Source organism: Bidens hawaiensis, unplaced genomic scaffold (genome assembly GCF_021521415.1).
Source record: "Bidens hawaiensis isolate Kalapana, Puna unplaced genomic scaffold, B.hawaiensis_p1.1 tig00022671_1, whole genome shotgun sequence".
NCBI lineage: Eukaryota > Viridiplantae > Streptophyta > Magnoliopsida > Asterales > Asteraceae > Bidens > Bidens hawaiensis.
In genome coordinates, this window is record NW_027493536.1 from 77693 (window position 1) to 98127 (window position 20435).

A 20435-nucleotide genomic window follows, 5' to 3' on the forward strand; every position below is an offset into this window, starting at 1 on the left:
TAAGAAATCTCAAAAGTCAAAAACCAAAATTGAAACAGAACGTCACTGAACATTAAAAATCTTCAAATTGATCAAAAATTGATGATTTAATCAATCGAATTGATGTGTAAGAGGCTTTAGAATCATCAATCGATTATGGAATTGCAGAAATAACGCACTCAATCGAGTTCTGATTAGGGTTCAAAATATTATGTTTAAACGTTCTGAAACAAAACCGAAGACCTTTAAACGTTCTGACCAAAATGGAACATCTTTAAACGCTCTAATACATTCAAAGAAGTTCTGGGTGTTAAAAAAATGAACATCTTTAAACATTCTAATACGTTATAAGAAGTTCAGGGTGTTTAAAGAAGTTTAGAAGTTCTGGGTGTTCAAAAAAGTTTAGAAGTTCTGATAAAGTTTAGAAGTTCTAAGAAGTTCTGGGTGTTAAAAAAAGTTTAGAAGTTCTAATAAGTTCTGGGTGTTCAGAAATTTAAAACTAACAAAAAAAATTAAACACCTGTAACATGAAATTAAACACTGAAATCACTTCATATAATCTCGTAATCATCAAATAATTATCAATCGACCTTCAATTTGATCATCGATTCGATCATATGAACAAAAATATGGAACGTCTGCAACTGGGTTTCTATAAATGGCGTATTTCAATTCAAATTCAATTGAAGTGTGTGTCTGCAAATGACGCCGGTGACGATGGTTGAATCGATGCAATGGTTAATTAGGATGGAAACGATTTTGAAATAATTTACAAATTTTCCACCGCGTGTTTTTGAAATCTAGGGTTGTGGGTGTCGCGTACGTAATGTACGATAATCATTTTTTGTATTCTATCCTTTATCTATATCTATATATATATATAGGTATTGGATCATTTTAGAAGTTTTTTTACAGAGAGAAGTGCGAGAAGTGAAGGTGTAACTCCATTAATCCCAATTTCACTCCCTTTTTTATGTGTAGGTGCATATGTATGTGTGTGGGTACGTATATTTGTATATGTGTATGTATGTTTGTATGTGTGTGGGTACATAGGTTTGAATGTGGCTCGGTACATTTATATGTTTGTAGGTAGGTTTGAATGTGTAATTAAGACATAAATACAACCAACCTACATATATGTGTGTAACATCATATGAAAGGGAGTGAAATTAGGGATTAATGGAGTTATACCTTCACTTCTCGCATTTCTCGCTGTAATATCATTTCTCGCAAGATTCATCCCCTATATATATATATATATAGGCTTAAATTCATGAGAGAAATGATATTAGTATGAGAAATGCGAGAAATGAATATGAGCCACTAGTTTTATTTTAGTTTTTAAATATTTATAAATAAATAAAAAATATATAAATGCAACAATAAATGCACACTCTCTCTTCAATTAATACAACTAATATAACCATAATAAATCTATTTCTAATTAATATATATATAACTAATTTAATATAATAATTAAAAAGATAAAAACACTAATTTAGTTTTATTTTTTATTTACACCCTCTTCATTTTATCCAACAAAAATACAATTTATTCATATAATACTATTTCTGTATATATTAATAAGCAATTTCTTTTCACCCAATTTATTAGCATATATCAACGTGTTTTTAACAATATATATCAAAACATAATATATTTTTTTTTTCAGTTGATATGCCTATAAAAGTTATTATCATAAATAATAATAAATAGATACCATACAAATGTTTCCATTAAATATAAACAATAAATATACAACATACAAAAAATTATATAACCTATAATTGTTTTGAGCAATAAAAACGTACAACATATAAAAAAGCATACAACTTATATATGTAATTCGACATCAACAGTTATATAAACTACACAAAGATACACATATCCTACACGTACATAGGTTATATGTTTTTTGTATGTATGTTATATGTTTTCTTATTCTTAGAACAGGTGTATGTTATATGTTTTTGTGTATGTTGTATATTTTTTATTGACATTTAATGTAAACATGTGTAAGATAGTTCTTTTGCATTATTCATCACAATGTAACTACGTGTTAATAGATATTGATATGTTGAGCTGAAAGAAATTGGTTTTGAATAATTTTTTTTAATGTATGAATAAATTGTATTTGTGTAACATAAAATTTTCGTGTGTAGATTATATGTTTTTCGTGTGTAGGTTATATGTTTTCATGTGCGTGCATATTTTATTGATAATGAATTTTGTGTGTAGGTTATATGTTTTTGTATAGGTTGTATCTATTTTGTTGATATTTAATGCAAACACGTGTAAAATAGTTTTTTTGTATTATTCATCACAATGTAAATACGTGTTGATGGATATTAATATATTGAGTTGGAAGAAATTGGTATTGGATATAAATAAATTTTAATGTATGAATAAATTGTACTTGTATATGATAAAAATTCAAGAGGCATAAAATAGGTTATAAAAATAAATGAGTTCTTAATATTTTTTAATTATAATAATTTAATTAGTTATATTAATTAAATAGATAACTATTATAGTTTATTAGTTATATTAGTTGAAGAAATATAATGCATTTATAGTTTCTTTATTTATCTTTAAACATTCAAATTACCTAAAACAAAATAGTGGTCATATTCATTTATTTCATTTCTTGCAGTAATATTAGTTCTCTCATAAACCATTCCATATATATATATATATATATATATATATATATATATATATATATATATATATATATATATATATAACTTGAATGAATGTTACAAGACTCCCAATAAAAGATGCTTCCTTAACTTTCATTTTCAACTTTATGTTACTAATGTAACTCATGCAAAAGCTTATCATGTTCTCTTTCTATGTTTGCTAAACGGGCTGAAGGTGACACAAAACTGATCATTTTAGATGCATGAAAGTGAAAAGAAAAACAAAGCCTACGTGCCAACAGTAAATTAGCAGCTTGTCCTGTTTCGCAAATACTTTCGCGACCAGTCGTGTCGCTGTGGACTCGATGCATGTTAATGCAGAAGTATAGCCAGCCCATGTTGATGGTTAATTTCAACCTTTTTCTTTTAAAGAATAAACCACTACAAGATCTTTTTAAAAGAATATATCACTATAAAATTTCCGTGCTATAGACAAATTCTTATAGGCTAACAGATGCGTACTATATTTATATTGGCTGATGGCTACATGAGGAAAGATAAAACGTTAAAGAGGCAAATGATTAGAAAAACCCTTATCAATCTAATGCTCTTTTTGACCATTTGCTCCAATCAATATGGGCGTATCCTTCCATCAACTCCAACTTGATGCAACTTTTTAGCTCCACGTACATAACTAATATAGTAAAAAACATAATTTATTTTTTAACCCATTGATCTTTAACCAAGTTTAATGTGTAGCTAGTCTGCCTAGATCCAACGTTTGTATCCAACATCTTTGTTACAAAAGCGTTGCTCTACGTTTTTAGAAAGACGGTTTTATGTCTCATACTTTGATTATAATGGTGCTTATGACCATCTAACCTAAGTTAAATCCCAACTCTTTTAAACCTACTTGCTGAATAATGTGGGTTTTTTATTTGCAATTAGACTTGGATCTGAATTGTATTGTCTCACTTTTAAAACAAAGTATTTCGATTGTATGGAACAATAATAGAGTAATGCAAAAAAGATAATTAATCATTCGCTATCACATATTAATTTAACATATAATGACCGAGAATGACCAACTTTAGCCATAACTTGGCACTGATTGGTGCCCAACTGTGTCACACGAAGGGCTGTGATTCCTAAAAAAGCCAGAAACAGTAGAAAAGGATATTATTAAAATTAAATACTCCTACCTTTTAGCTTTTTCTCAAAAAAAAAGAAAAGAAAAAAGATAATGATAGAAACGTACGTATCCTCTTGATTTTTAAACTATCACGATTTCGTTAGTTATAAGAAAACAAGTAAGTACACAAAGCTTATCATACTAATTATCAAAATTTTACGTAACATTAATCACTTGAAATTTTTTACTTTGGTAAACATAAAAAAGGTTAAAAAACTATTGCAAAAAACGCTTTTTAACTCATCTCCACTTGGATTGCAAAAAAACTATTTCCCACCATCCTAATTAGATGTCCTTTCATACCAACAAAACTTTAAATTTTCATCAGTTAAATAGTGCAAATGGGATAATTGTACGTCTATGACGATGTCACCTCCATTCTTAGAATCTTAAATCATGTATACACATTTTTTTGGAACGGCAAATCATGTATACACATGCTCTTATCAAACGCCATAAGCTTCTTTTTATAGGTATTATTAGGTATAGATGTTTCTTCCTTTTCTAGGTATGGGTCTATAGGAAGGCAAAAGTGAAATATTAAATAAAATAATAATAACATGTATACTAATATACAGATGCACAGAAAGATGTGTATAAAAGATATTCAAACCAATTCCACATAAGTGTATACTAATATACTTATTATGTCTCATACTAGAGTTGTGTGTCAGTTGAAATATTTTTATTTTGGGTTAAAAGAGATTCAAACCAGTTCCACATAAGAAATATTTTGACAACAAGGCTATCACATGATAATAAGACTAACGGAATTCCTCATCCGTTAGTCACGGACCATTGTAAACAACTATGTCTTTAATTGGGACTATCACCAACCAAATATTTAGTTAAGACTGTTATTTGTCAATATGACGTAGTTGAATTATTTATAACCAATATACATTTTAAACTAAGTACCTTAAACATTGATTTTTTTAACATGTGCGTATAGCATAAGACATACCTATTCTTGTAAAGAACTAACTATAAGTAAATGTTTCATTGGTCATACGTGTTAGCCCAAAGTTAAGCTCTCATTATTAAGATCCATGATTGAAAGATTGTGAATACACAATTGCAAGCAAGATAGTGTGAAGAGTACATGTCAGTATAACTGTAGAAGGATGATTGTTTGTTAAGAGTTAAGACCCAAGAAATGTCTCAAAATTACCGAAAAAATGAAAGATCACTTTAATTTAAAGAATTGAGTCAATACTTTTTTTAGTCACTCTTAAATGTCATAAATAGTTCCTTGTCTTGAGCAAGACTCATTGATAGGCGATATGTCCTTGTAAAATATCTAAGTTGCTAGAAAATAAGAAAATCACGCTATAAATATAATCTCTTTCGTATGTATGCATGCATGTACAATTGTACATGTGTAGAAGATAAGTTAGCGAGTAAAAAGAAAACGAAGAAAACAGATGGAAAGTTTTACCCCACAAAAGATATTATACACGAGTGCTCATCTAGAATCAATAAAGGGGGTTTAGTTATGAGTTTGAACATGTTTTTGGTCACCCGTTTGAAAGTTTGATGTAAACATGAGATACATAAACGATGGTCATTGTCTATAGTCGTACTCTTTGAAATATTATGATAAAATGACTCATTTCAGACCAACTACATTTTGGCTATAACCCGTTTTAACCTGTACTAATTATGCTAAGAATTCATATTGATCTTATAAACCCATTCTGACCCATCACAAAACCCGCTCAAACCGTCCAATTTGAGGTCAAATAATCTAATCTCTAAGCTAGCTTCACTTCAGTATTACTTAAATAAACCATTATAAAGTAATTGAAAACGAAAGGAAATCTAGAAAGATTATTGAATTTGGGTCGGAGGGAGAGGTGGTATTATAATATTATATCTGATATACAATGCTTTCCACTTATAGAAAAAGGGATTATTTTCCTTTACATATTGTTTTAAGGTAGGTAAAACGAACGGATCTGGTGAGATAGCATAGGTTAAAAGAGGTTTGGATATGACATTGGACAAAATGGTTTGCTTAAAATGTATCACCTTGGTTTGTTTCAAAACTACTTATAATGTTATTTTTAGGGACGAAAATGTTATAAATTGAATTGCTGGTGACAATTAAAGTGTTGAAAGTTTGAAAGTTGGACGAATGTTGATTTTTAGAGAAAAATCATAACGAAAAATGATTTTACTCTCTAGTTTAAATACTCTAGAAAAACCCTTTTTAAAAATAAAAAGTCATTAATGACACTTAACTGTATCATCTCGGCCCGGCTAAGCTAGACTTAAACAATAATCACTACCTTTAACATTAATAAATCCAACTTTTATAATTTGTTTTCTCTTCCGACATTGGGCACTGAATTAAGTGTGCCTCCAGCCATCACTATTTTGGTAGGATGGACATTGAGGTTTCCTGTAAGGGTTTTCTCCACGAGAAGGTTTAGGCTTGAGTTTTAAAATGAGGAATTTTGCCAGCATCTCTTCTTATAAAAGATTAGAAGTGTTGTTAAAAAAATGATGTTATTTTAAATAATCCTAACTGTCCACTATTTGCATATTTGTTTTTAACGGTCTGCGAGTTACAGAACCCTAACATTGTTAGTTGTAGGTGGTCGGAAAAACATTTTTGACCGGAGAACTAACATTTTTCACTGGAAAAATCAACCTGAACACGACTACAATTGACTTACCACCAACCAACTACGTACCACCACCACTTGAGCACCACCAATGGACTCTGACGGTGATTCTATGGTTCCGGCGATCTCAATAATGAAGATTTTTACTAAAAAAGGTTCCTAAAGATTCGATCTAAGTTTACAAAGGGAGAAAATGTTGTGCTTTCTAACGAAACATGTGATTTTTCCGAACGAAAACGCTTTTCTGGCGACTTTTAAGTTGCAACTAACGACGTTAGGATTATGTTAGTCGCAAACCGTTAGAAAGAAATACGTTAAAAGATGGAACCGTTGTTGACTATGTCGTTAGTTGAGACTTTTATTTTCCAACATTAAATAGTTATAATTATTTAAAATCAATTTTTTTAAAAGAAATTAAAATTAAGTGACCTCCACCTCTATTTGTCTTAGTAAGTGTGCCAGTGGGAGTGATGAAAGCATGCTTTAAGCTTTAAATCTTATCCACAACAAAAGCCTCAAGACCAAGGAAAACGTCTCCAATCAATCATGGACTCGGTTGACCATCCATTTATTTTTGTTAATTATTTTGAAATGTGTTATTCATACACCTTTATAGGTTTATAAGGTGTATGGGTGTGTGTTAAGAGGGTGTGTGAATAACCAAAAAGGATGTATGAATAACCATTGCTTTATTTTTTCCTAACTATGAATAAAAACCTATAACATACATTAAGCTAGCAAGACGCTAGTACTGAAACACGCAAAAAAACCAAACACAAGACATCTCAAAATACACAGCAAACAGCCATAACTAAACAATTACACTTTAAACTTACATTAATACTTCCATGTAAGCCCCCTCATATTTTCGAGTTAGTTTATAAAAATTAAGTAAACTTTTATTTTTCTCCATATGGTTTTATTCATTTTTTTAACCGGCTATGAAGACCCAGTGTATGATTTAAAGTAGACAAAATATCACATTTTTCCTGTAATTTGTGAATGAGGAAAAGAATAGGGAGTGCTCCAATATTATGAGTGCCCTTATATAGTTATTACGCTTTTTATATAACAAATTACTTATTTCCACTCGGTGATACTTAAAAATATAAGATAGGGGACTAATACTGAACCTTTAAATATGGGGGTTAACTTTAGTTTTCCTTAAAATTTAAAGTATGATTTATGAAGACTCTACGGTATGATTGAAAAACAAAATCTCACATTTATTTCCTACAAAATGTGTATGAGAAAAGGAATATACAGGAGTTCAATAATGTGAGTTCTCTTAAATAATTATTAGGGTATAACAAAATCAAGTTGAGTGATAGCAATTAGTTTAGTTAAAATCTATGATGTAATAGTTTTTATTCTGGTGTTAACATAATACTTCTTACAATTCTCACATCATAAGATCTCACCTCCTGTAAATTTATGTGTGTCTCTACTTTTATAATATTTCACAAAATTAGAGACACACACAAAAAAAAAAAAAACTGTTTCTACTTTTATCGTTTTCATTAAAATGGCATTTTATGTCTACGTTTTATACCTAATCATCATACTATTGGTATCAAAAAGAAAGCGTAATATAATTATTATTTAAACAATTTCGTTTGTAGGGAAATTATGGTTAATCATTCCGTGTAGATAAAACACATGAGACCATGATCCGTATGTCATACAGACATACAAGGCCACTTTATACACGTGGGAACTTTTCGCATACTACAAAATGGCCTCCTTAGTCCTTACCTCATCTTCATCTTCCAACCACAACTTTAACCAAATTTGCCCCAACTTATAATTGATAATTTATAGCCATGCAAGCAAGTGACTTCCACTACATCATTCCACAAACCCAGAATCTTAACACAACAAATATAGCCATGAACCTAAGCAATTCAACACCCATCCCATTCGACGTTAACATGTTCTCGAATCCCAACCCGTTTTACCAGCTCCAGGAACTTAACCTGCAATCTATCTACTCAACTTCTGACGAAGCAGACGAGCAACAACTGAGTCTAATCATTGAGAGGAAGCGGAGGAGGATGATATCTAACCGAGAGTCGGCACGCAGATCGCGTATGCGCAAGCAGAAACACCTGGATGAACTTTGGTCTCTGGTTGTGTGGCTCCGTAGTGAGAACCAACAACTTATGGACAAACTGAATAGCTTCTCGGAGACGCATGATCGGGTCGTTCAAGAGAATACTCAGCTTAAGGAGGAAGTCTCTGGACTGCGTCAAATGGTAACTGCCACAAATTATCCTACTAATTTAACAGAGGTCCAATGCAACGATGGTTATGTCAGAAATGAATCTTCAAACCACTCTGTGTCAAGCTCCTCAAACTTAATCTAAACTGTGTATTGTGTAGAGTAAGACATCAAGGGGTGTAGTAAATTAATTAACTTCTTTATGTTACCACGCATTTGAATAAATAAACTAGCTTGGTGGTATGTAACAGTTTCTATTGTTGGATTGATAAGAAAATAGTATTAATTATTACTAATACTGTAAAGCTTGCATCCACGTACACATAAGACTGTTGGGAAATATATTTAGTCCCGTACTGATACAGTTTATAACTCGGAAAGCCGGGACTGGTATTCGAACGGAGCGGAATTTACTTAAGCATATTCAGAGTCGTGTTTTGAACATTTGAAATTGATCCTTAAGTGAACCGAGTTGTATATAATTCATTTAAAAAAGGGAACCCGTTTGGTTTTGAAGAAATCGAAGCATAGATAAAAATATGCACGTCACAGTGAATTATTATAGATTTAATTAAACATCGTATTTGTACGTCCATAATAGAAAAACAAAATATACTGGAAAGTAATTATAATAGTATAATAATAAGTTAATAAAAGACCATCTAAAACTTAAATCGTTTAAGCCTACTTTTAGAAGTGTCCAAGTAAAAAAGAAAAATGGTGATAGTTTTTAAAAGAGACTCTTAGGTGCTGCTTGTTTTTTTAAAGAAAAAATATTTACAGTATGTGGACCACATCTGCATACATTTACGGTAAAAGAGGTGGATAAAACATCTGCAGTCTATAAGAAGAAGAGTGTTTGTTTTTAACGTCTGCAGACTGCTAACAAATGAAATAATAACTGAACTATTATGCAAACTAAATAATTTCTACAAACATTCCATAAATCAGTTTCAACAAAAAACTAATAACAATTGAATTATTACGCAAACAAATAATTGAACAAAAAACCTTTAACAATCAATTATGCAAAAAACTAATAATCTAACATGTTAGGTTTAAAATTCATGTGTACACAAAAACAACTATTGACAACTTCATTAATATAAATCATTTTCAACATAAGTTGTTTATGTTTCATCCCAAACACTTGATCACTAGTCTTCATTTATGCACGAGCTTTACCTAGTACAAATAAAGCCAAAAATTTAGTACTGATCATGTATAATAGCATATTAAATTATTGTATGTAACAAACCACGTCATATTTTCAACAACACAAAAGCCAGGGAACAAAAAATAATTTAGCACACACTATTATATGCATCAACAAAATCCAACATGATCAATCATGTGTTACTAAGCAACCCGCTTTGGCCCGCTAGTGCAAATATTTTGGATAACAAAACCTAAACCTAAACATAGACATTATATTTATCAACAAGATTCATAAGTTAATCATAGGATAGAAAATAATAATTGTTACAATGTGATGTATAACTACAAGATAGGGTTTATGTATTGAGGTTAAATGAACAAAAAAGCTTATCTTAATTTCCAACGAAGGAGGCAGCGACGGAGTAGGCAGGAGTTGCGTTCGCTGGCCGGAGGTGGAGGTGGCAAGAGGCGGAGGTAGAGAAAAGGGGCTGGAGGTGGAGGAGGCAGAGGCAGAGGCAGGGGCAGGGGGTGATGGGATTTGAGGGTTGAAGAAAGGGGATTGTTAGGGTTGGAAGATGTGAGAAGAAGGTGGTCCATGTATGCGCGAAAAAGATGGCGCACATACATTTTTTAATGAAATGTCTTCCGGAAAACAAACATTTTTTATACGTATGGTCTGCGCGGCACAGGCAAAAGAGGCTAGAAAGATCTTTTGTGAAGAAACAAACACCCCCTTACTCTTTCTTAGGATGACATGCATCTTCTTATAAAATTTAGATATTTTTTCTTTTCTTTTTAGTTCTTCTTTAACATTTAGTTTAGTTCTTGTCTTAACTTGAAATAAATATCTATAAAATTCTAGACATACGTTTTGTCAAGTTTCATATATGTCCGTTTTGTTATAAGTGATTGATGTTTATCTTTTCACCTTACTTTGCTTCAAGCATTGGTATTCCATGTTTGGTTGGTACTCTTCATCTTACAAGCAACTTAACCAAAGCACTACTATAGCGGTCAATTATAAATGTTGTATAAGGATAAAGCATCATAAAGCAACTATAAAGTGAGTACTAAAAGAGAAGAAATAGTTTAACTTTCTATCAATTAGCAATGTGAAATTACCCAACTTCCAATAATTTGTGATGCATCTAAACACCCCCCCCCCCCCCTGGCATACTGAGTTCTTACAATAATAATTCCAATGAATCCAAGTGGCGGGCGGTTAGTGGGCCCCATTGACCGGTTCCCTGATGCAAGTGTCAATTGCTGATGCAAGTGTCAATTGCATCCTTGCATTCACAGAGCCCATGATTCAGAAAATCACATAAGAATCTTAAAAGCCTGAAAATAAGAAACAATAATTGTCCTGCTTGTAGGGGTATGGTACTAAACCCGGTTTTACAATCCTAAATTTATTATGTTTGGCTTATTTTATTATATGGACTAATACAATGTTATTGGGCTGAGGGGGTTTTGTGGAGGTAACCCTAATTGGGCTAGGCCCATTAGGGTACCATGATGGTGGCCATGAGACTCTCTATATAAGGAGGTCTCCACCTCCTTATTAGGGGTCATGCTCAATAAGAGCCACCACCACTTTTTTGTGTCTGTGAACAAGAAATCCTCAGGATATCTTAGCAGTCGCCTCTACACCCCCGAAAACCATTGCAGGTCTCAGGCGCAGCTGCAGAAGAAGATCAAGACGTGGTTCGTTCATCTCGAAAATCCGTGGAAACATCGTCATGGATCAGGTTAGATTCATTTCGTGCTTCGACATTGGCGCCATCCGTGGGATGGCAACGAACTACCCTTCGATCTTCATCTCGGCTGTCAGATCTCTCCCAGGCAAAACCCAGATCTGGAAGTTTTACAGAAAAAGGCTTCAAGGCTTGTTCTATTAAAGCTCAAAAAGATCCGTAGATCTAAAAGAGGCTTCCAGATCTGTGCAAAAAGAAACGGTCTGATTCGAATGATCAGGTCTCCGGATCAGTGATGGTTTTAAATCTGCTCCGGGCTTCAGATCTGTCCAGATCCGATTTACAGATCTAGGTCTAGATTACAGACCTGGATTTTAGGTCTAAAGTTGCAGATCTGACTATAAAATTGCAGATCCAGAAATTACCAGATTTCTGCCGCCATGAACGCGCCCCCGCGGATTCTCACTCCGCGGCCGTGCATGTGCCGCCGCGGAAACCACCATCTGGGTTTTGCGCAAGAGACCTCCGCCATGCACGCGCACTCACGAGTCACCACTCCATCGCCGTGCATGCGCGCATCAGGCCGCGCGCCAAATTTCAAGGTTGGGAATCATCATAATATCGCATATGGCTACGCGCCAAGGTTGGGAATCCTCATAGTATCCCATATGGCTACGCGCCAAGGATGGGAATCCTCATAATATCCCATATGGCTACGCGCCAAACTTCAAGGTTGGGAATCCTCATAGTATCCCATATGGCTACGCGCCAAGGTTGGGAATCCTCATAGTATCCCATATGGCTACGCGCCAAGGATGGGAATCCTCATAATATACCATATGGCTACGCGCCAAACTTAAAGGATGAGAATCCTCATAATATCCCATAAGGCTACGCGCCAAACTTCAAGGATGGGAATCCTCATAATATCCCATATGGCTACGCGCCAAACTTCAAGGTTGGGAATCCTCATAATATCCCATACGGCTACGCGCCAAGGATGGGAATCCTCATAATATCCCATATGGCTACGCGCCAAACTTAAAGGATGGGAATCCTCATAATATCCCATATGGCTACGCGCCAAACTTCAAGGTTGGGAATCCTCATAATATCCCATATGGCTACGCGCCAAGGTTGGGAATCCTCATAGTATCCCATATGGCTACGCGCCAAGGATGGGAATCCTCATATTATCCCATATGGCTACGCGCCAAACTTCAAGGTTGGGAATCCTCATAATATCCCAGATGGCTACGCACCAAACTTAAGGGTTGGGAATCCTCATACCATATGCTCACGCATCACATATGCTCACGCATATTACACATGCTTACGCATCACATGCTCACACATATCACAGTCTACACGCACGCGCATGCAACATCTGCGCATGGCACATAACACAAAACCAAAGTCTACGCGCACGCGCATGCAACATCTGCACGTGGCGCGGGACATAAAGTAGCTCGTAAGCCGCCTCACGCGCAAGCTCCACTATTATTACAGCTCATAAGCGCGCAAGCTGTTACTATTCTCTTAGCTCGTAAGACGCCTCGCGCGCAAGCTCTATTATTACAGCTCGTAAGACGCCTCACGCGCAAGCTTTATTACTCACACAGCTCATAAGACGCCTCGCGCGCAAGCTGTTATTATTCTTACAGCCCGTAAGTCGCCTCACGCGCAGGCTTTATTACTCACACAGCTCATAAGACGCCTCGCGCGCAAGCTGTTATCATTCTTACAGCCCGTATGTCGCCTCACGCGCAGGCTTTATTATTCACACAACTCATAAGACGCCTCGCGCGCAAGCTGTTATTATTCTTACAGCCCGTAAGTCGCCTCACGCGCAGGCTTTATTATTCACACAGCTCATAAGACGCCTCGCGCGCAAGCTGTTATTATTCTTACAGCCCGTAAGTCGCCTCACGCGCAGGCTTTATTATTCATACAGCTCATAAGACGCCTCGCGCGCAAGCTGTTATTATTCTTATAGCTCGTAAGACGCCTCGCGCGCAAGCTTTTATTATTCATACAGCTCATAAGACGCCTCGCGCGCAAGCTGCTATTATTCTTTCAGCTCGTAAGCCGCCTCACGCGCCAGCTCAATTATTATTCTCAAAGCTCATAAGACGCCTCTCGCGCGCAAGCTTTATTACTCACGGCTCGTAAGCCGCCTCACGCGCCAGCTCAATTATCATTCTCAAAGCTCATAAGACGCCTCTCGCGTGCAAGCTTTATTACTCACAGCTCGTAAGCCGCCTCACGCGCCAGCTCAATTATCATTCTCAAAGCTCAGAAGACGCCTCTCGCGCGCAAAAGCTTTATTACTCACAGCTCGTAAGCCGCCTCACGCGCCAGCTCAATTATTATTCTCAATGCTCATAAGACGCCTCTCGCGCGCAAGCTTTATTACTCACAGCTCGTAAGCCGCCTCACGCGCTAGCTCAATTATTATTCTCAAAGCTCATAAGACGCCTTTCGCGCACAAGCTTTATTATTCTTAGCTCGTAAGTCGCCTCTCGCGCGCAGGCTTTATTATTCTTAGCTCGTAAGACGCCTCACGCGCAGGTTTTATGTGCTACAGCTCGTAAGACGCCCCTCGCGCGCAGGCTTTATTATTCTCAGCTCGTAAGTCGCCCCGCGCGCCAGCTTAATTATTATTCTCAAAGCTCGTAAGACGCCCCTCGCGCGCAGGCTTTATTATTCTCAGCTCGTAAGTCGCCCCGCGCACCAGCTTAATTATTATTCTCAAAGCTCATAAGACGCCTCTCACGCGCAGGCTTTACTATTCTCATAGCTCGTAAGGCGCCTCACGCACAGGCTATATCATTCTCAGCTCGTAAGACGCCTCTCGCGCGCAGGCTTTATTATTCTTAGCTCGTAAGTCGCCTCTCGCGCGCAGGCATTATTATTCTCATAGCTCGCAAGTCGCCTCACGCGCAAGCTTCATTATTATTACAGCTCGTAAGCCGCAACTCGCGCAGGCTCTATTATTATAGCTCGTAAGCCGCCTCACGCGCAGGCTTCATTATTTTTACAGCTCGTCACCATCATGAAGAAAATCTCCCAAAACTCAAAGACAATAAAGACAAGGCCAAAGAACAGAGAAAAAACCGCCTCATAGCCTAACACACCTCATAAAGTCCAGCGCTCCACCTAGACGCTTGCGCGTCCAGGAGCAACACTGGACTTGGGGGGGCTTGTAGGGGTATGGTACTAAACCCGGTTTTACGATCATAAATTTATTATGTTTGGCTTATTTTATTATATGGACTAATACAATGTTATTGGGCTGAGGGGGTTTTGTGGAGGTAACCCTAATTGGGCTAAGGGGGTTTTGTGGAGGTAACCCTAATTGGGCTAGGCCCATTAGGGTACCATGATGGTGGCCATGAGACTCTCTATATAAGGAGGTCTCCACCTCCTTATTAGGGGTCATGCTCAATAAGAGCCACCACCACTTTTTTGTGTCTGTGAACAAGAAATCCTCATGATATCTTAGCAGTCACCTCTACACCCTCGAAAACCATTGCAGGTCTCAGACGCAGCTGCAGAAGAAGATCAAGACGTGGTTCGTTCATCTCGAAAATCCGTGGAAACATCGTCATGGATCAGGTTAGATTCATTTCGTGCTTCGACACTGCTGATGAAGTGCAATAGATATATCCTAGAAAGTACAATAATACACGTATCAACATATCAAGACCAATAATCTTTTGTGCAAAGGCAATAATATATATCAACTTTTGACATCATTTTCGGTATACTGCCCAATCATGCTATCCATGAGAAATTTTAAACATAACGTTATCCGGTTATAATTAATCCATAAATTGTTCGGAAATTTCTGTTCATTTTTTTTGGGACAATAATTGTACATACTAATACAACCATAACAATGTAAAAAATATTCAAAATGGTTTTGCAGCTGTAAGAACCGAGCAAACATGATGCGTTAGTTATATTTAGTAAGGTTCATGTATTTGACATGATTACAATAAACAAATTTTATGCACAAGAGACAAAGTAGTACATGTACTATTATAAATAGAATCACGAGCCCGAGATAGCGCCATATACTATTTGTCCGGACATTTGTGGAGAAGAAAGAAGTAGAAGAGATGTCGGTAATGATCACTAGCCTCAATATCTTAGTTTTGCTATACGGAACAAAATTAGAGACTTGGTCATTTTCATGTCTTTCCTCTTGTTACGAGTGCTCTACCAAAAATTGTCTCTTAAAATTTAGCAATAAGGCACTCAAATAAAACAAACTTGCAGTTAATTAATATGTTTCATATTTCATCAAGGCACTCATAGAAAATCATATTTCATTAGAGCATGTATTGTGGTGAGGTGGGGGCGCCACTCCCTGATCATGTCATCATCCTTTTTAGGATTACACCATTTCGGAAAATGGATAATGGGCGCCAAACACATAATTGCCTCACGAGGCGCCAAGGTAGTAACGAAGGAAGAGGCTCAAAATGTGGGACCGGCTATAAATCTACCCAATCAAATTAACCAACTCGTATTAAAAAAAAAGATTAAATAAAAATTGTGTTGTTAGGTAAACCATTACACAAGTTTGAGTGGTTAGTTAGTTAATGCTCGTCCGCCTATATGGCAGGGATGTCTCACCACTTTTGATAAATTAACCATCAACCACAACACATAGACATACTGACAAAAGATGGTGAACGTAAATGTTTGAGTTCACATGCGAAGAAGTGAAATCAATTGGTGAAAAATAAACTAGGAGTGAAAGTTTGCTAAAGTCGAATTATGTGAAGTTGAGTCCGTTGAGGTTTTGTTTGGCTACGTGTTATACTCCATTTTTCACCACGCTGGACCATTCGTCACATCAGTGTCACCTTAACTTTTCCTCCACCTTTCTACCTATGTTATACACCATTCTCACCATTCCATTTATTTATATTATTCAATTTTTTAAAAAGAGAGAAATGAATCAGAAATAAAAAAATGAAAAAAAAAATGATTGATTGTGTTAAAGAGTGGTGTGAGTGAGCTAGCCCAGAGAGACCACTTCACCAGTGGCCATTGGAAGGGAGGTGGGGTGTTTCAGTAACATCCCTAGGGTATACCTCATAGCCTATGATTGATTATTTGGTTTATCTTGTTAGGAGATAAAATGGCCAGAGTTTTATTTAGATTACATAATATGATCAGTGATTACATGAGTTATCAGTGATTAAACAGGCTCATAGTTGACTACATATAGGCCGGGTGCTTGGGTAGTAATTACGTAGCAAGATCATGAGGGGTTGAGGTCGATCAACAACGTGTTGAAATAAAGGAGTTTGCCAGGGTGAATGATTTGATAATAAGTGGGATATGATCAAAGGGGTTTAGTCATATAGTGGCTGTGATTAAAGCGTCAATCAAGTTATGTTCATAATCAACAAGCAGGATCAGCAACTGGGTAATTAGCGGGTAACGACACAACGGAGTAGCGGGGTTTTGTTCACCATAAGCGGTTTTAGTCTAAGGAAGTATTGTTGAAAGAAGGAGAACCATGTTTAGCATCAATTAAGTTGATGTGGCGGTTCAATCCTTGAAGACAGAATGCGACTGAGTTGGAGGTCCGGGTCTGAGAGAGGTCGAGGTAATGACCGGTTTTGATGAGATAAAAATTACGTAATACAAGAAATGAAATTGGGTTATGAGTCCAGGTTCGATTTAGTCTTATTATATGAATTGGTTAAAGGTTTTTCTTATTTACTTTGTCAGGAGATGATTAGTTCGAGTTTTATTTGAGTTTGTTTATTTGTTTACAATTATATTTATGTGCGTCAAACAATATATTTTTATCACAACTGTGCAAACCAAGAGAACGACTGAGTTGACACCTTTTTCAAGTATGTCATGACAATGTACCTAGACAGCACGATTGAGCCAACGCGATTTAAGTATCTTTTGTTGACATGCCGTTCTTGGTCAATGAGTTGCTTATACATAGATCGTGTTTAGTGTGTGAGTATTTCATCCTACACTGAAAAATCAAGAAGTATTACATCCACTTTCTACTTGTTTTAGTTTAATGAACGCTGAGTAAACTAATTAAGTGCTAGTGCCATTCTTATGGGCGTCGAGGCTAAGCTTCTTGGAAAATATTTGAACACCTGAAATATGGGTCCCCATTGTAAAAAAATATTGTGTCCACCATTGATCATCATTTTGAAAATTTACAACCACCGACCACGAGATCAAACTTTATTTGGATGCCTTCCGAGCATTTTGTATTAGCTCATTGATCATCATTCAAATAGCCACATCCTTACTCTTTAGACTCATTTTTGGCACATTTAGCTGGTGCTTATGCCTGGGATGTAAGTGTGTACAGGTTGGCACAACGCAATGCACTGACTGACGAAGGTGAACAATGTGTTGATCTTCTATGATTTCTCTAGACTTCAACCGTTCTTGTAATTCTGCCTCATTTATGTTTCTTTATCATTAAACTAAAACATAAATCAATAACAAAATTCCTATAAAATGAAGCATAATAAGACATATGTAGTCATATGCATAGAATAAAACAGTCACAAGTTTTTTAAGTCAGCATATAATGTTGTTTTATCCAAGCATGGTAATATATGAAATTGAGGGTATAATAGTGAGTTATGAAAGGAAGTAAATAGACTGACATTAAACTTTGAGGGATTGAACCTCAGTAAAACTCAAGTCCATCAAATTCCCATTTGGCAAAAGGAGCCAATGTGGCTCAATCTATAGCAAAATTCCTTGCTTTTACATCCAACAAACAAGAACAATTAGCCTCACATAACCCAACAAAACATGAACCAAAAAACTATACAAACTACCCCCTAATCTGTTCAGAATTTTACGGGTCAAATCATAATATCATTAGACCCAAATACAAAGTTAATAAACGAATATGGACAATGGAGCAGATGAGTTTCATCAAGCTAAACCGAGTCACTAGGCTGCTTGGTGATGTTCTGTAAAATCACTCTTCTTGCCCTAATTATATCCCTACAACAGTTATCCGAGTGATCACTCAACTCATCAATCGTCTTCGCAAAACTTTTCACAATTTTCTTCATTTCATCAACCGCCACGGCCACAGCGTCTCCCCCCTCTTCTTTAACCGCAAATTGAGCATTTTATACCAAACCCTCCATCTCAATCCCCAATTTATCAACCAAAGCTTTAATATCATCCAAATCTTTAATCACAATATAACTCCCAACCCGCATTGAACTAATCATCTCCCTTTGCTCTTTCAATCCCGTTTCGTATTTCTTCCACAAAGAGTTAACCCACTTCCCTACCGGACCTAGCGCCACTGCAGCCGCAGCTGCTAACGCCGTCACCACAGGTGATGCGGCCACAGCCGCAGCCACCACCGAGTAAATCAAGACAGTGGTGAATGTGATCACGAATATCACATTAGTCAATCTTTTCCATGCTTTAGTTGACTTCAACTTCTTTTCCACTTTACCCTTTTGGATTTGCAGTTTCTTTAACATTAGAATTTGTTGTTTATAAACCGATTGAAACGAATCAAAAAACTCTTCAGAGAACGGACCGTCTAGTGCTTCAAACATCTTAAACTGTTGTATGATCTTTGAGTAATCATTATCTCCATCAAACTGGTTGATAGCAATACGAAGAAACGATAAGCTGTGACGAGCGTTTTTTAAACAGTTTTGGAGGGAATTGCAGAAATTTAATGTTAGGAGACTGAGGTTGAAAAAATCCATAACTAATCGAAACAACTCGTCGTTCTTCCAAATATCTTCTTTGGATTCGATTAAAATATCGACTACTTCTTGGTTCATATCAAGTAGACCTCCAGTGACTTCCCGGAGGGAGTCCAGGGAAAGAGAACCAGCCTCAGCGTCGATAACGAGTGAATTTATGACCCGGTTGGTTCGGTTTTGAAACGTTGAATCGAAGAACTGGAGTTTCGGGTCTGATCGACATGCATCTTGGTAAGAAGTGAGAACTGATGAAGAAGAGGATGATGTTTGTGGGTCAGTCCTATTGTTTACCGAATGTTTGCTACACACACTGTTAGGTATTAAACAGAGTCGGTACGCAGCGGAAAACACCAACACACACGCACAAACGAAAGCAATAAATAAGAGACACGGGATTTTACGTGGTTCGGTCAAGGCGACGTCCACGGGCTGCAACTAGGGTATTTTTATTAAGCACCGTACAAAGATTACAATACATGACCATGATATATATAGAGAACAATTAGATTAAATGACTTAGGGACCAAGAAAACATCAAATGGGTCATCCTCCATAATTAAACGGGCCGCCCCATTTTGTCTTCTAATTGTCAACCAACGAACCCGGCCCAAAGGCCTTCACTAATCCTAACATTCTCCCACTTGAAGGCCTTGCGATAAACTCTAGCCCACCATTCAAGTACAAAGCAATCCAGTCATCAGTAATATCAGTAATCTTTATTAACAAGTCTTCCAAGCTTCAAGTTTTCATAAACAAGCTAAGACTTAGCACCTGGTTGCAGCACCCCCTTCAACATCAAGTACCAGAAGGGCCAGTTGAAGCTCCGCCGAGCTCCAACTCGTCAGTAAAAACTGACCCGTCCTCTATCTCAACTGATACGCACGATCCATCAGTTCCAGAGATAACCCGAGAACCACTACCACTCTCCTCTTTCAGCAAGAGTTCCCCAGGAGAGATTTTATCAATCGGAATAACGGTCTTCAAAACCCAACTTTGTTTTGTAACTGTTCCCGGAACACAACCCGCGTTCCTACTGTCACCAAACCCCTGACATGTTTTAGACCTCCGACCCCGCTCAACTTGAATCACCTTGGCACCAGGCTCTACTCTTGCAAATTGAACCTTATTCTGCCCCTTCGACTCAGCGAACCCGACTTTGTTTTGA

General features: G+C 36.4%; 2 pseudogenes; one reads left to right on the plus strand and one right to left on the minus strand.

Annotated features, from left to right (window-relative positions):
• The first annotated feature begins 8152 nt into the window (after window positions 1-8152).
• LOC143565996 (basic leucine zipper 43 pseudogene) lies at window positions 8153-8809 on the plus strand (annotated as a pseudogene).
• Window positions 8810-18243: 9434 nt separating this feature from the next.
• Window positions 18244-19575, minus strand: LOC143565997 (UPF0496 protein At4g34320 pseudogene; annotated as a pseudogene).
• Window positions 19576-20435: the final 860 nt, after the last annotated feature.